The 18,314-nt window shown below is 38.4% G+C and overlaps 1 long non-coding RNA gene across 1 annotated transcript; it reads left to right on the forward strand.

Annotated features, from left to right (window-relative positions):
• The first annotated feature begins 483 nt into the window (after positions 1–483).
• On the forward strand, positions 484–3,785 carry LOC132608990 (uncharacterized). Its single transcript, XR_009570635.1, has 2 exons — positions 484–1,109; positions 3,524–3,785. It is a non-coding gene; the product is annotated as an uncharacterized LOC132608990 (long non-coding RNA).
• Positions 3,786–18,314: the final 14,529 nt, after the last annotated feature.

Below are 18,314 nucleotides of genomic sequence, written 5' to 3' on the forward strand. Positions count from 1 at the left end.
CAAAATAACCTAATATATATTAGGTATATTTTACGTAAGATTTTAAGTATAAATTAGATCAATTCTATCAAGTTGAAGGTCAATTTTATATAAAAATGAGTGCTTAATTAAGAACGTAATTTTTTGCCGATTCTTAGTGTTTTGCGACCTAATCACTACAGTTAGTCCTTTTTGAAAATAAAGGTTTCACTTTGTTAAAGTCAAGAAGCTTATCTAATTGATTGAATAGTTAATTCATCTCAATTTTACTCCAAACCAACTTAATTTCAAGAATATTGGTTTTAATGGGGAAAAAATAAATACATTTCGAGTAACTTGGTTATGATTAAAATGATTTTGGCTCTGGCTCAAAGAAGAAATTTGTTATTATTTAAATTCCAAGGCTATCCACTTTTAATCTCAATTCTTCCCTCTAATCTCTCTTTTTTCGGACCAATTCCTCAGGCCCAATTTATGCATAACTCGGCCCAGTACTTTCTTAATTCCAAGCCTTTAAGTTATTCTTCATTTTCTTAATACACCAAAGCCAACAACACACAACCCAAAATGATTAACCCTAGCCGCTTGAAGAAACCAGCGAGAACATAGCTGACAAAAGCCATTTCTGGATAAGATTCCAAGTGCTTTCAGTGACCAAGCCTTTGCTTCCCCGATTTGGGCAAGGAAATTTATTGTTTTGTCATCTTCTTCAGCCCGAATGGTAACCTGCAATTTCCCTTTACTTTTCTTCAAATCATTCAATTTTTTTCGTTTTTTCTTTTCCATTAAGATTCAGATTTCAAACAATCCTTGAAAAAATTTCAATTTGAAGTCCGTGTTGCATTTGTCCCACATCGTTTGAAAAGCTCAAACGCTAGCATTTGGGGTTCTTTAAAAGAACCCCATTGTCTCCATTCAGAGGAGAGGATGACACACCATCACTCAGCTAAAAGACATTCTGAGTCTAAGCTTTGAGTTTTGTTTGGTGTTCTGTAGTTCAAACTTTGATGTTTGTTTTTTTCCGTCATCGAGTCTGAGTGTCTATTGGCAAGAAGCTAAAATGAAGTTCGTCTGTGAAGTTCGAAGGTGATTCGCTTCTTTCGTCACCCCCGTCGCTACTCAGCAAAAAGGTAATCTTCATCCTTTGTTTTTATTTTTAGTTTTGTTCTGATGTAATTTGTAGCCATTCTGTTTGCTCAATGTAGTTTGTAGTATTTTAGTTTTGCTTGTAGTTCATAGTTTTGTTGTTGTTTAGATTCAATGTTGAGTCATTTTTCCTCCTCTCTATTAATTCTTTTTCTTAGTTCTGGTTTTATTTTGGCTTTATTTCTTATACATTCGATTTAGTTTTTTCATTGCTGTTTTGCTTGCTAGATATTTGGTATTTATTTAGCATGATTAAGTTCTTTTTTTTTTAAAAGGTTTAGATATTTGGTTTTCTGTTAAGTTTCAATATATATATATATGCAAGCTTGAGTTTTGCTTTCTTTGTTATTTACTTATTCCATGGTTTAGTTTAATACTTCTCCATAGTAATGTCTATATGTTCTCTTTGAATAAACATGAAGTATGATATTATCCTATTGCTCTTAACATTTTACATCTCAGATTAGATCCCGAAAAAACTAAATGTATTTGGGCCGAAATCATGTCCTTATTCTAGTTTGGTTTACACTGGGAAATTTTTCTTCCTTTAACTATTAAGACAATGCTAGTTTGACTCCATATAATTTTAACCATGTTCAATCCTCTTTGTTTTAGCTGACCCTAATGTAGTTGATTTCAAGTTAATTGTGTCTTTACTATCTCATTTATTTATAAGTATGAACACCTCTTTGGCTCCATGTGATTTGTTCTGCATGTGTAGTTTGTTTAAACTTACTACAACACCTTTTATGCATGAAATATGCTATACTTTAATTAGTTTGAAGTATATAATGTGTGGAGTTTTAAGCTTCTTCTTCTTCTTTATAATGTGTGGAATTGTTAGCTTCTTCTTTACTTTCCTTTTTGTTTGTTAAAGTTTGTTTTTTGGTCATGTATTCTTTTTTGGAAAACTGAGTTCGAGATAAATTGTCACATAACAGGGAAAAGTTAAGTATTGAACTAGATTTAGACCTTAACTGATATATCACTCTTAATGTTAGCAAAACATGTGTTCTGGCTTATATTTAAATGTGGTTTAAACAAAGTGGCTCTACTCTGCTTTGGTTTCAGTTTTAGCTAATCACCATTTGAGTTAATTAAGTGTTGAGTCAATCTGCCCTGCTTATTTTGTAGGAGATTAAGTGTAGCATCATCATTTAAAAGAGCATAAATATGATTTTGAAGTTCAAAGAGTTTAATTGTTCTATGCAATTTCTGATAGTTAAGGTCTTAGCCCTAGTTTAAGTGATGAAACTTATAGAATAAAGGACCACTTAGGTTACCTATGTAAGTCTTTGTTTGTTTAGTCAAGTTTCAAAGTCCTCTATGATTAACTTTTCATGCTTGTAAGGTCTGCTAGTTGGTTTCTCTTCTTTAATTTGAGTTTCTTTTGGGAACAAGTTCTCGATGATCTTAAGCATGTAAACATGTTGGTTCAGTTTCGCGTAAGTACATCTGAGCTATAGTTTATTTACAGTTCAAATGAGCTTTACCTTGTCTACTTTCTGGTTTTTTCTTTGAACTTAAGCATTGGTTTGTTTTAGTTCATAAAAGCATGTGAGATCATGATCTAGGTCTTATTATATGATACTAGTTAGTATTGGGTGGGTTTAAATAATAAAAATGTTTGTTCAAAACTCTATCATGTTGTGTGTACCAGTGCTGAGCATTTTCTTTAAGATTCATTGATACTCTCTTCCATTGTCTTCATTGTTCTGTTTTTTTTTCTTTTTTTAAACAACCATGAAATTAGGATGTTCTTCTTAAAACTGTTATGCTAGAATATGAATTTATAGGATTTAATTTAGCACTAAATTATCATATTTAAAGTTTGAGCTTCAGTTGTTTATGTTAGTGTTAATGTATCAAAAAATGTGTTTTCTAAAAGATGGTCTTTCTCTATGCCTAGCTGATATGTTTGTCCAATGTTAATTCAGTCTCCAGTGAGTGCCTTGAGTCCATTATATGATTCACTTTGAATTTAATTGAAGACCCTAAGGAAAATGACCTGATCTTATCCCTATGTATGATTTTCCGAATGTAGACATGTAATTCGGGAATTCACTTTGTCCTTGGAAATATTATTCTCCTTATGTTTGCCCATTTAAATTAGTGAAGCACGATTGAAAGATGTTCTCGCGTCTTTAGCATGCTATAACCAAATTGCGTAACTTTCTTCTGTGTAATCAATGGCATGACTGAAATTTCTAGCTGCAAATTAAGTTTGTTCTCTAGAGGATTAAATGGTTGTAAGTTACATTTGCCTGTTCACATTAGATTTAGATCATTTTTGTTCCTAGAAAATATTTTGGTTGAGTTCATATTTGAGTGGTTAAAATTTGATTCAAGTAATGAACTTGAGCAGTACTAATACTTTCTTCCTTTCTTCTATTTCTAGGCATGAAAATCCCGAGACGAGTCCAACTGGACTTATGCATTTTCCTCCGCATTACCTCGTTGGGTCGGAAACCCAATATTACATTAGATTGAGTCAGACCACACACATTAAAGGCCCAATCATGAGTAAAAATGACAACTAGTGAGCTTCGGTAGACGCACTAGCCTAAACCTTTCTTCCTTATTTTTACAAGTCGTATTTATGTATGTATTGTAAAATGCTATGTAAATATTGGAAGCTATATGATTGGAACTTAGTTGAATTAGGCAAAACGATGTGTACACATCGTTTAGAACGGATAGGAACCTGAACACATTTTCAAAACTCGGACCCAATGAAAGAATATCATTCTATGAAAAGAATAAAAGACTAAAAAAAATAATTATTTCCTTGTGTAAAAGCCAAAAACGAAAACAGTGAAGTATATATTTTGAGAAAGTTAATTTTTCCTAAATTTCTGGAAATTACCAAACAGTCGGATTTGTTGAGAAATTCAATTTTCTTAATTTTCCGAAATTACAAAAGAGTTAATAGAAATTCTGACTTCAAAAAGTGAGATTTATAGAAAAGAATTTTAAAATTAGTTTAAGGGACTCAAATGACCTTTTAAAAAAAAAAATCTTGGGGCCAAGCCCACTCGAATTGGAATAAACAAAGGGAATTTCATTTGAATTTTAGATTTGAGGAAAGGATTCAAGAAGGGTAACCTGAACACATTTTCAAAACTCGAACCCAACGAAAGAATATCATTCTATGAAAAGAATAAAAGATTAAAAACAAAAATATTATTTCCTTGTGTAAAAGCCAAAAATGAAAACAGTGGAGTATATATTTTGAGAAAGTTAACTTTTCTTAAATTTCTGGAAATTACCAAACCGTGGGTATTTATTGATTTTCTTAAGTTTCAGAAATTACAAAAGAGTTAATAGAAATTCTGACTTCAAAAAGTGAGATTTATAGAAAAGAATATCAAAATTAGTTTAAGGGACTCAAATGACCTTTTAAAAAAAAAAAAAATCTTGGGGCCAAGCCCACTCTAATTGGAATAAATAAAGGGAATTTCATTTGAATTTTAGATTTGAGGAAAGGATTCAAGAAGGGATATATTTGGACCTTGATTTTGAGAAAAGATTGCTTTGGTTAGAATATGATTAACCCAATTGAGCTAAAAAGTGGATAATATAATAAGCAAAAGTCCCTGTACTTATAAATAAAAACCTATTCTATTTTGAAAAGGAGATATACTTTATTATATATATATATATCTAAAAAGTGGATAATATAATAAGCAAAAGTCCATGTACTTATAAATAAAAACCTATTCTATTTTGAAAAGGAGATATAATTTTTGGTCCGAAATTGAAGTGAACATAAACCCTTATAAATATATTTTTTTCAAAAAAAAAAAAAAAATCAACTCTTTTTTCTTTAAAGAATATTTTGTAAAAAAAATGGAGTTTGATGACAAGCATGACATGTTTTGCAAGAAAGAAATATTTTTAGCAAATAATTACATTAATCAAACATTGAAGCTCGTAGGTCAACCGTATTCTACGGATCCTTAATACTAGGGTGCCTAAAATCTTTCCTAGGGGATAACTAGAACCCTTACCTCAAACTCTGGTTTAAAAGGATTTTTTCTTTGTTTGAATAAGCCCTTTTTAACTCAGTTTTCATAAATTAGGTGGCGATTCTAAAAGCATAAAATCCAATTAGAGCACCAACAACCTCTTAGTAGCTTTTATGCACCCACGTAAAAGTGAACCGTAACAGATGGCGACTTCGGTGTGGATTTTCTAGGTTCTAACCATAAGGGTTTCAATATAATGTGATTTAATTGTGATTATTTGCTTATTTGTTTATTTTTCTTGTAAAATATAAATTGTCATGCATTCATATCATCAATTCCGTCACTCCTGGAAAAAAGCATGGTTTCAAAGGGGACACGCGGGCTCGCGATCTAGTTTTCACTAAAAAACCCGAAACACCCTTTTTTTGGAACACGTTGAACGTTAAGTTGGTGTGCGGTCACCCAACGACCGACAACGGTTCAGCCCGAGTAGTCCGCTAGGGTCCAATATCATTCGAAAAACACACTCTTACATATGCCTAGGATAGAGCTAACCCAAATCCAAAGATGAACTAGACGGGTTTTGGATATTTGAGACGTATCTAAAACCCAACTTATCTAAAACCCATTAAGGAGATTACCTTGTGTCAAGACGGTCTATGGCCCGAAGACACCTCATCCAACTATGTGAAAAATTGAAGGATGTACATGCCGCTATACTAACCGTTTGTTTCTGGGGTCGGAAATTTTTCCGTTACTTTTCAAAGGAGCTCGGAAAGTTCGAGAGACGATGAAGGACCCCCGTGGTAGTTTAGTTTAGGATTTGTATCCCGGCGTGGGACTGACATTTGTATACCCCGTTCCCTTACTAGGTATCCCCATTCAATATATTCATAAAGTTATGTATAAATTTTGAGGCAAACTGTAACAGCCCAGGACACCGTATGTTAAGAAACTTCGTTTTGAAATTATATTTTCAAATCAACACCACTGCGGGTTCATAAGATACACGAACTCAAACTTGCGATTATCACAGAAACTAGTATCTTCCTTTGTACACAATTTCAAGGCAAAATGTAAACCCGGTACATGGCATGACTTGGGTTGAAAGCACACCCTAAAATAGCAAAACAACTCACCAAGTTCAAGTTACACGCATATGGTCTTGTGTCCAACAAGCCTCCAAAATTTCATACATAAGTGTTACATATGGATCATGTACAAGTCCCCAAAATTTTACAAGACCTAGATGCATATGCAAATGTGATCTTTACTAAGGCTCCCAAAAAGTCTACTCCAAATGGCCATCTTCAAATCTCTTCCCGTACATTACCTACGATAGAAAACAACTATCGCTAAGCATAAACCTTAGTGGTGTATAGACTTTGGGCTTGGAGCCATTAGATTCTGCAATACCCTTATCCGCCGTAGGTAGCTCAATGAGATAAAAATAAATCAAGTAACCAAGTATATCGAAAGTATCAAATACCAAACCTTGAAGAGTTTCAAAATATTGATATCAATATTCGAAGGCTCAAGTGTTAAGAAAGCTTATAATTCAGTTCAAGAGAGTTTGTCAAATAACCAATTTTGCCTAATATGTACTTCATGCCATCACACCAAGCACAATAAATATCAAGATGGACCGAAGCCCCAAATCAAGAGGGGTCGTCACCCAATAATCAAGACAATCAAGAGCCATGTTGAAAGTGGCTTTCCACTCGTACTAAAAAATGGACGAAAATCCATCATCAAGACGAAATGTAAATCCAAAGTCAAGATGTGCAAGATCTGAATCAAGAGGCATGCCGATATCGGTGACAAAGTCACTATAACAAGAAGGACAAAGTCCCAACAGGAATGCAAAATGATCAAGCAATTCGTATAAGTGGGCGATTTAGCGAAAGTTTTGCAATACTTGAGATGTTAACCATACAATGATATAAGATGAAGAGTAAGGAAACAACCCATTAAGATACTTCAAAACTTCCAAAAAATAAAGATATTCCAAGTTCAATTTTATACACAAACCTTGGTGTTTTACCACACAACAAGTTCTACCACAACTCGAGGAGTTCAAATCGTCTACCTATAGACCAACCAAAGTCCACTTCGTCAAACAATTCCTCTTAGCCCGTACAAGAGCATATATACCTTAAATACACTATCAAATATCTACTTAAGGCATAAATTTCTTCCAAACTTTGTAAGTATTAAATTAGTTTTTGTTTTGTAAGTGGTATCTGTTACACCCCATATCTTCGAAGAAGCACTTATCAAATTTGAAACATAAGTGCGTTGAGTTATGGTTAAGTAAGACCACTTTTTAATATAAGGAGCAAGAATTATTAAATATATTTAATGAGTGAAGGATGTATATAAGGTATACCGGAAGGTTTTATAAGGAAATGAGTGGAACAAATGAAGTAGTATGACTTTGGAGAAAGGATGGGTAATGTTTTGTGTCAAAATTTTGGTCCAACTTGGGGGACGAATATCTCTGATAATATGAAGTGTTTTAAGGTGAAACAAATGCCTAAAATGAAGTTTGTCGAGTCTAGTTTCCAACGCAATAAACTGGTCATCGATAGGACATCGGAGTAGAGAATAATGGACGTTACAAGTTCAGTTGACAGAGCAGAAACGCGTGCTACAGTACTGCTACAGTACCGACCCTTATAAAAAAGGTAAGCAACCCTTTTTTTTCACCAGATTTGCCAAGAAATTTCCAGAAAATTGAAGAGATAGAGAGAGGGGGGATCACAAAGTGAGCAATTTTCAAGCGAAGAGTATTAATCGAAGCTCGGATAAACGCATGGATGTGATTCACGTATGGTTTTGCGGTGGATTCAAGGTAGATATTGAAGATATCTCTGTTTTAACAAGAATAAGGTATGAATCTCCTATTATTAATGTTAATTTTGGTTTATTTACAGAGATAAAGTCGTTAAATAATTGTATAGCGAGTTGGTTGGTTGTGAAAATTGGGAAAACATCGCGTGGGTTGTTTTATGGTACATATTGGTGTTGGAAATGATGTGATTGTCGTTGTTGTTGTTGTTGTGGTTGTTGGTTGCTGAACTATAATTTCGGGCTAGGCATATAAACAGGGGAGATGCTGCCGAAATTTCAGCAGATTCTAGAAAGAGTTAGTTTGAGGGCTTAAGACAGGCCTATGAAGATGAGTCTAACAATAGTATAAAATTTCTTGAATATATATTACGAGCCTGGGAGGCCAAGCGTTGAACATTTAGAGTTAAGGCGACCAAAAAGGTATGTTAAAGCTCGTCCCTTTCTTTCAAAGGCATGATTCCTATGTTATGATTTCATAAATATTTCCATATCTTCTTGTTTTCAAAAGTTAAAAGTCTATGATTACAAGGCATGATTCCCTTCCTAACAACCCGTAAATGTTTTTCCAAAATCTTCGTATTTTTCCAAAACAGAGGTTTATGATTTTTTAAGCTCTTATGATAACAAGGATGGACATGTTTTTATCATGATGACAATGATGCCAAATATGAGAATATTTTTCTATGGTGGGTATGATGAGAACGATTTCATGTTTAAAGGTTCCAAGTTATGATTTCAATGACGATATAAGAATGTTGAGCTATTTCTTGATTTCTCAATTTTATTCATGGATGACGACTATTTTTTAAAGATTCCAAAGTATATGAATTGACGCCTTATGATATTTATGATCTTATTATATGTTTTCTCTTGATGCTATTCTTCATTGATAGTCTCACCTTATAATAATTATTCCTTCGAGGTGAGATAAAGCGATGGTGATTATTCCATAATATAATCGGAGGTTACCAACCTTATGTCACTCTGATAGAGACATAACTTTTTTTGGGCTCTCCTGCACGCTGCTTATATGATATATGTATATGATATATGGGTAAATGGGAAAAAGGGACACATGTGGCGCTATAGACGCATTGCCACCTGATCAGTTGGTGTAACTTATCATCCCGGACGCGGGACACATGCGGCTAAATGGATCGGAGCCGACGCCTCGGCATATTTTCTGTATATATGAACAAAAAAATGTTTTTCAAAGAAAGCTAAGCATGCATGGCATCCGCCCTAAGAGGCACTCATATGTACATGTTACTCTTTTATCTTACGATATGCTCTATATTTCCATTCTTTTATTATTCATACTTTACATCCCTTACTATGTTATTATTCATGCCTTACATACTTGGTACATTATTCGCACTGACGTCCCTTCTTGTGGACGCTGCGTTCATGCCCGCAGGATCAGGTAGCCAGTCGGACGATCCGCATCAGTAGGACTTCCCTTCAGCAGCAGTCAGTACGCTCCATTGTTCCGGTGCTACAGCCTTTTGGGTATGCTATTCCGTTACGTACATATTTGGGCACGGCAGGGCCTTGTCCTGTCATTTCTAAAGATTGTACTCCATAGAGGTCTGTTGACAGTGAAATGTAGTCGTGATAATACTCAGCATCGTCGGCTTGTATTTTGTTGTACAGTATATATGTAGCGGCCAAATCAGCTTACGTTGTTACTCTCAGTACTTATGTTATATGTATGCGTTGGCCGTGAGTTCCCGGTACGGTGTCTTTTATGTTGTTTGTTCGGGAGACAGTGTAGCACAGTTACAAATTGTATATGGGCCCAGGACAGTCAGTGAGAAGTAAATGCAAGCACAGGATTGCTTGTCCAGTAGTGGTCGGGCACTTGTTACGGCCCATCGGTTTGGGTCGTGACAGAAGTGGTATCAGAGCAGTTCGTCCTAGGGACTATCTACAGACCGTGTCCGGTAGAGTCCTGTTTATAGGTATGAAGCCGGCCACACTTATAAACAGGAGGCTGCGGGGCATTTAGGAATCATTGACCTTTCCTTCTATCTTAGATCGTGCGATAGAGCTAGAGTTTAGGGAAGATCGCTTCTGATCCTTTTTCCTGCAGGAAAGTACAGACTGCCGAGAGATGAAGAGATCAGCTTCAAATAATGGGGGTGCTAAGAAGGCCCCTAGAGTATCTCCTGGACCCCAAGCTCCAGGACCGAGCAAAAGGAGCCTCAGTTATTCTATTGAGACTGATCATTCAGATGACCCAGCGATTATCCCTCCAGAGTTCTTGACTCCCAGAGAGGAGGACCCCCCAGACGACAGCTATGATGCAGATCCGTCCGAGTATTCGTCTGGGACACCGGAGGAGGAGATTCCCGAGGCAGTGACAGCTGCTCCTATGGCAGAGCACTACGTCAGAACAGCCTCCCCGGTGAGTGTTACGAAATACTCTATCCCTCTATCCTGGCCGTCGGTAAACCAGGAGTTGCCCGGTTATTTATATCCCTCGGACTCAGATGAGAGGGATGATGAAGGACAGATGAGCGGATAGTGGGTAGACGATGACGAGGAGTACACTTCACCTTATAGTCCACTAGATTAGACTAGAGACCGATCGGCTACAGGTATATGAGCCTTTATTGGAATTTTCTATGTATGTGTATTTGGTGTGAGATTATTACTTAATAGCGGCGAGCGGAAACCCAAAGAGGCCGATAACCGAGTATTTATAAGTAACAGCGACCAAGGTATGTTCGCTACCATTGGGAATCTGGGAATCTAGGACGGAAAGTAGTCATACATATAGATGAATGGTGAATATTGAGAATTAAAAAGGCCAAAATAGTAATTGTGCAGTCGGAAGAGTAAAGGACCCTTTCTAATTCTGAGTGAGATGCGTTATGAGAATGTGTTAGAATCTGTCAAGACCTCAACTCGCTTTAGATTATGTGGTGATGGCCATGTGGTGAGGTTGTTACACCTCGGAAATTTCTCCGTGAACGTACAATGAATAGACCAACGAAGAGTATGAGTGTGCGATGTTTTACTAAGAAGGGGATAACTGCTTATGAGTTTTGAAAATGCGAAGGTTGCATATTTGCACTTCGGCCCAGTTGGTCATAAAATAGAATACGGCCCGTAAAGTAGTTTACGGACCGTAAACTGCTATCGTCCTCCAATATACAAAACTTCAACTTTCTGCCAAATGTCTAAATGGTTAAATACTACTCAAAATACGAACCGTAAATCGAAATACGACCTGTAAATCGAAATACGACCTGTAAACTATGACCGTAAACCACCATGACTCCGGCAAACCTTCCTGGTTCTGTTATGCTTAAATACGGTCGTGGAAGACGGACCGTAAACCAGAATACGGCCCGTAAACTGGGTTTACGGCCACTGTGCACTTCGACTACTGTTCATAAAAATAAGATTTTAAGTTAAGTATAAGGGACCCTTTTTCATTCCATTCATTTCATTTTGACTCCACACTTCAAGAAACATCTAGAATACTCTCTAATATTCATCCACAAGAGAATCAAAGGAAAATCAAGATCAACAACACCAAATCCATGAAATCAAGAGTGTGAAACTCATCAAAGTTCATCTACACTAAGAAATTGCAAAGGAAGTGAAGTAGGGTTTTTGGAATAGAAGAGTATTGCTACTCAAGACTCGTTCCTACCACATCTAAGGTAAGTTTTATGACTTTCTCATGATGATTGAAGTATTTATACGTTGAAACACTTGAATTATAGAATAGTGTAGTAAATGGGTCATAAAATGTGAATAGTGCCATAGTTGAATGATAGTTGGATTGAATTATGAATGTTGATGAGTTGGGAGTATAAATATTTTATAAATGACGTGTAGACCATGAAATAGGTGTGATGTATGATAAAATGTGATGATGAGCTAAAACCCATAAATGTGGAGAAATTGGAGAAAAATGGTGGAATGTGGTAAATGTAGATAAATGACGATTGTTGATACGATATTGTGAGTGTTGTTGTGAATGTTTGGTAGTTGAAATGAAACATGGGAAAAGTAGTAAAAACATAGGAAATGTTGCCCAATTTTTCCCTAGAAATAGTAGCGCGTTCTTCTCGTCGATTGACTAACGATGGTACGAATTCTCTCTTGAAGGTAGAGACGTGACATCAAAGGAAATCAAGCAACGATAGCATAGTTAAACGACAAAGGTATGTGAGGCTTATCTTTTCTTTCAAATGGCATGAATCTTTCAAGTCTTTTATAATCCTTCTACAAAACGAAGCCTATGAGTGCTTCAATATATTGAATTACATATGAATATGATGGTGATGATAATGAGCTAGAGTATAGCGATTCAAGAAATTGTGGCATGATGTTTCTACAAGGCTAATAATGTTATCTTTGTCAACACTCGCTTTATGCTCTATTTCCTTTAAGGCGAGGCACGATACTCATAAACGTTAATGATATAATCGGGGGTTCACGACCTTGCGTCACCCCGACATAGTGTGGTTGCCCTTAAAGCTTAACGTATGCTCTTAATGCTAATATATTATATGTCTATAAGATGATTAACAATGTTAGTTTGTAATACGATGATGATATGTATAAGATACCAAGAAATGATAAGATGATGCTATGTTATGAGATGTGTAATAGTGACGTGTTATGATTGATTTTGTGATGATAAGATTCCACCGTGCCTATTTGGCCGGGCATGTCATCACGAATGCGGGCTGCGTATGATTCCACCGCGCCTATATTGCCGGGCACGTCACCGCTAATGCGGGCTGCTATGTTTACACCGAGCCTAGAGGGCCGGGCATGATCACCACTACTGGGCGGCATATGAGGATTACCCGGAAGCGGGTAATGATGCGGAGTACGATGTGATGATGTATGTGATGACGAATGTGATGATATATGGGATATGACAAAACATATACTATGATGATGTAAAATATGATATATGTAAAAAGTATGTTGCTTAAAAAACTCAAGCAGATTATATCTTCTCTTATGATTCAGGATGCTTCTATGACCTTGTTCATTTCATTCCTGCCTTACATACTCAGTACAATGTTCGTACTGACATCCGTTTTCTTTGGACACTGTGTTCATGCCCACAGGTAGACAGGGAGGAGATCTTGCTCCGGACTCTTAGAAGCTGTTAGCTGACTGAAAGCACTCCCTTGTTCCGGAGGTGCTCATGATGAATCTTTTGTGTATAGTTGTGTGTGTAATCTAATAGAGGCTCGTAGATACTCAATGTGGGTTATGTGGTTTCACGACGTAGATATTGTGTAAATATATTTATATATGTTATTGTATAAAAGCATTATGTTTTGAAATAAAAAGCAGTTTCTTTTGTAAATTGAGCATGAAATCGATAAATGATTGTTCAATGAGTCTAAGAAGTAATAGTACGAGCGGTGCTCGGTGGTTAGCCCCGGGTACCCGTCGCGACCCCTAGTTGGGTCGTGACAGAAGTGGTGTCAGAGCAGTTTGTCCTAGGAAGTGTCTATGAGCAGTGTCTAGTAGAGTCTTGTTTATGGTGTGTTGCGCGCCACATCAATAAACAAGAGGCTACGGGGAATTTAGGAAAAATGACCATCTTTCTTCTCATGAGATTGTGCGGTAGAACCGTGTATAAGGCTTAATCCTCCCTAATAGTGTGTTGTTATTTCAGAATGCCGCCCAAGGGAAAAGCTATAGTCGCCCAGAAGGGCAAGACTACGACAAAGAGGCGGGTAGAAAGAGAGCCTCCGGTGAATATTGGAGAAGGCGAGTCACAAAATGAGACTCCATCTAGCACTTCCTCTACCCCGCCTAATGTGGAAGAGCAAGGAGGAGCTCCGGCTCCAATTCCTCCGCCAGTTGCTTCGGGTCAACAAATGATCGAGGCCATTCAGTTATTGACGCAGTTGGTTGCCACCCAGGCACAGCGGAAAAATGCGGGCCCGAGTGATCGATCAGCCAGTACTAGAGCCCATGACTACATGATTTTAAACCCTCCGGAGTTCTTTGGGGCAAAGCCGGATGAGGATCCGCAAGGCTTTATCGATGAGATGCTGAGGACTTTAAAGATTATTCATGCCTCCGAGACTGAATTCGTGGAGTTGGCCTCTTATAGACTCCGGGATGTGGCAGTCTTATGGTATAATAATTGGGTATTATCAAGAGGAGAGAATGCGCCTCCACCCGTATGGCAGGAATTTGTGGATGCTTTTATTCGTCACTGTTTACCACCTGAGATTCGCCGAGCTATGGCGGATAGATTTCTAAATTTGAAGCAAGGAAGTATGAGTGCCCGGGAGTATAGTATGCAATTTAATTCTTTGGCCAGGTACGCCCCGGCTATGGTGGCTGACATGGGAGATCGTGTTCACAGATTTGTGAGTGGTTTGGGACCACATTTATGCAGAGATTGTTTAACGGCTTCATTGTAAGATGGGATGGACATTTCCCGTATACAGGCCCATGCCCAGAACTTAGAGGAGCGACAGCAATCATGGAGGAGTGATCGTGATATAGACAGGAGGCAAAGCAAGAGGGCTAGATCGATGGGAGCGGGCAGCGAGTACAGAGGGGGATCGAGGCATAATTATTCTAGGAAGTCAGGCCAGACGACGACTAGCGCACCTCCCAGATTTCCAGATAGAAGATTTGACCGCTCTTTTCGCTCGGGATAGGGTCAGAGCTCGAGGGCTTCAGGTTCCCAGTTTGAGGGTGATTACAGTCAAGGGAGACCTCCAGTTCCACGATGTAGTCGGTGCCGCAAATTACACTCAGGGCTATGTCGCCAGGACATAGATGACTGTTATGTTTGTGGGCAGACTGGGCATATGATGCCAGATTGTCCCTCACGGTATGGTAGAGGTGGGTTCAGCCCACAGGCTCAGCAGCTGGTTCCTCGGTAGCGCGCCCGGCAGGGCAGGCTCCCCAGATGACAGCAGGTCGAGGTAGAGGCAGAGGGGAAACATCTACTTCAGGTGCCACCCAACCCCGCGTATATGCTTTAGCCGGACGACAGGATCTCGAGTCCTCCCCGGACGTGGTTACAGGTATATTTTCTATATTCTTCCGGGATGTGTATGCATTGATAGATCCCGGTTCTACATTCTCTTATATTACTCTATATGTTGTTGGTTGTATTGGGGTGAGACCCGAGTCAATTAAATCTTTTGAGGTACTCACTCCGGTTGGTGATCCCGTGATAGCAAGGCAGGTGTACAAAAATTGTGTTATTGTGATATGTGATCGACAGACCAAAGCTGATTTGATTGAGCTGAAAATGATAGATTTCGATGTAATCATGGGTATGGATTGGTTGGCCTCGTGTTATGCAAATGTTGATTGCCGCACAAAAGTGTTTCGATTTCAATTCCTGGGAGAGCCCGTACTTGAGTGGAAGGGTAACACGGCATCCCCAAAAGGTCAGTTTATTTCCTACATTAAGGCGAGGAAGATGATAGCGAAAGGCTATATTTATCATCTAGTTCGGGTGCATGACACAGAAGCAAAGTCGCCAACATTTCAATCTGTTCCGGTGGTGAATGAATTTCCGGATGTATTTCCAGATGAACTCCCAGGTCTTCCCCCAGAAAGAGAAATTGATTTTGCCATTGATGTGTTGCCTGACACCGAGCCCATTTCTATTCCTCCTTATCGAATGGCTCCGGCAGAATTGAAAGAGCTAAAGGCACAGCTGAAAGACTTGGTTGATACGGGGTTTATTAGACCCAGTTCATCGCCGTGGGGAGCGCCGGTCTTGTTTGTGAGAAAGAAGGACGGTTCCCTACGAATGTGCATTGATTACAGACAGCTGAACAAGGTGACGATAAAGAACAAATATCATCTTCGAAGGATTGATGACTTGTTTGATCAGCTGCACGGTGCCAAGTGGTTTTCAAAAATTGACTTGAGGTAGGGTTATCATCAAGTAAGAGTTAGAGAAGCGGATATTCCCAAGACTGCTTTCAGGACAAGATATGGCCATTATGAGTTTCGAGTAATGTCATTTGGGCTGACTAATGCTCCGGCCGTGTTTATGAGCTTGATGAATAATGTGTTCAGGCCACTCTTGGATTTATTTGTAATAGTATTTATTGATGATATTCTGGTATATTCTCACACTAAATCAGAACATGCAGATCATTTGCGAATTGTTCTTAGCATTCTTCGAGCCCAGGAATTATATGCGAAATTTTCAAAATGTGAGTTTTGGCTAAATTCTGTGACATTTCTGGGCCATGTTATTTTAGATGATGGCATTCGAGTCGGTACTCAGAAAATTGAGGCTGTGAAGACTTGACCAAGGCCTACGATGCCTACAGAAGTCCGTAGTTTTTTGGGGTTGGCAGGTTATTACAGAAGGTTCGTAGAGGGCTTCTCGTCTATTTCAGCCCCATTGACGAAGCTAACCCAGAAGTCAGCAAATTTCAATGGAACGATGCATATGAGCGTGGTTTCCAAGAGTTGAAAGACCGATTGACCTCAGCTCCAGTTTTAACACTTCCAGAAGGGCCGGATGGCTATGTTGTGTAATGTGATGCTTCCGGAGTGGGATTAGGATGTGTATTGATGCAACATGGGAGAGTTATTGCATATGCTTCGAGACAATTACGGAAACATGAGAAGAATTATCCGACTCATGATCTTGAATTGGCTGCAGTGATTCATGCGTTTAAGATATGGAGACATTATTTGTATGGTGTGAACGTCGATATCTATACAGATCACAAGAGTCTCCAACATATTTTCAAGCAGAAGGACTTGAACCTGCGGCAGAGGCGGTGGTTAGAACTGTTGAAAGATTATGATGTGAATATTTTGTATCACCCCGAAAAAGCGAATATAGTAGCCGATGCGCTTAGCCGCCGATCCATGGGTAGTCTATGTGAAGTTCCTTCAAAAAGGAAAGAAATGATTCGTGAGCTCCATCAATTAGCTAATCTTGGAGTACGTGTAGTCGATTCAGGTAGTGCGAGGGTCTGCATTAATGATCCTGCAGTTTCATCTTTGAATGTAGAAGTGAAGGAGCGACAATATGAAGACTCCAAATTGTGCTATTACAGAGACCTATCTCATGAAAATGAGAAGTCTCCATTTGAAGTTTCTATTGATTTAATTCTTAGGTACCGAGGCAGACTATGTGTGCCGAATGTGGCAGAATTGCGCCGGCGAATTCTAGAGGAAGCACATTATTCTCGGTACTCCATTCATCCAGGTGCGACCAAAATGTATCATGATCTCAAATTGATATAATGGTGGAATGGCATGTAGAGGGACATATCAGAAATTTTAGCACAGTGTCCAAATTGCCAACAAGTAAAAGCCGAACATCAGAAGCCAGGGGGCTTATTACAAGCGATGGAAATTCCTATATGGAAATGGCAAGTGATTAATATGGATTTTATTGTGGGATTACCCCGTTCACGAGGGAAATATGATTCTATATGGGTGATCGTGGACAGACTCACAAAGGCAGCTCATTTTCTTCCAGTCAGAACCACGTATTCAGCGGAAGATTATGCTAGGTTGTATTTAAAAGAAATTGTGCGACTTCATGGAATTCCATTATCTGTTATTACAGACAGAGGGGCACAGTTTACAGCCAAGTTCTTGAAGTCCTTTCAAGAAGGTCTTGGTACTCAAGTCAAGCTTAGCACGGTGTTCCATCCGCAGACTGATGGACAAGCCGAGCGTACTATTCAAACCTTGGAGGATATGCTACGAGCGTGTGTGCTGGATTTTGATGGTAGTTGGGATGAGCATCTACCCCTTATCGAATTTGCATACAACAATAACTATCATTCCGGTATTCAAATGGTTCCTTATGAAGATTTGTATGGAAGGAAGTGTAGATCTCCAATTGGATGGTTCGAAATAGGGGAAGCACAGCTAGTAGGCCCTGAATTGATTCAGCAAGCGGTAGAAAAAGTTAAGGTGATCCGAGACTGATTGCTAACAGCCCAAAGTCGCCAAAAGTCTTATGCGGATAATCGCCGATGAGACTTGGAATTCTAGGTTAATGATTGGGTATTTCTAAAAGTATCGCCAATGAAAGTGGTGATGAGATTTGGCAAGAAAGGGAAGTTAAGTCCAAGGTACGTTGGACCCTATAAAATTATCCGTAAGGTGGGTCGTGTAGCTTATGAATTGGACTTGCCTTCGGAACTTGAATCAGTTTATCCAGTCTTCCATGTTTCGATGCTCAGCAAGTGTGTTGGAGATCCTATGAAGATTGTTCCAATTGACGACGTTCAAGTGACAGAAAAGCTAACCTATGAAGAAGTGCCTATGGCCATTCTAGACAGGCAAGTGCAAAGACTTCGAAATAAAGAAGTAGCTTCAGTCAAAGTGTTGTGGCGAAATAATAACAGGGAAGAAATG

The sequence above is a fragment of the Lycium barbarum genome, chromosome 9 (assembly GCF_019175385.1).
Source record: "Lycium barbarum isolate Lr01 chromosome 9, ASM1917538v2, whole genome shotgun sequence".
NCBI classification, from domain to species: domain Eukaryota; kingdom Viridiplantae; phylum Streptophyta; class Magnoliopsida; order Solanales; family Solanaceae; genus Lycium; species Lycium barbarum.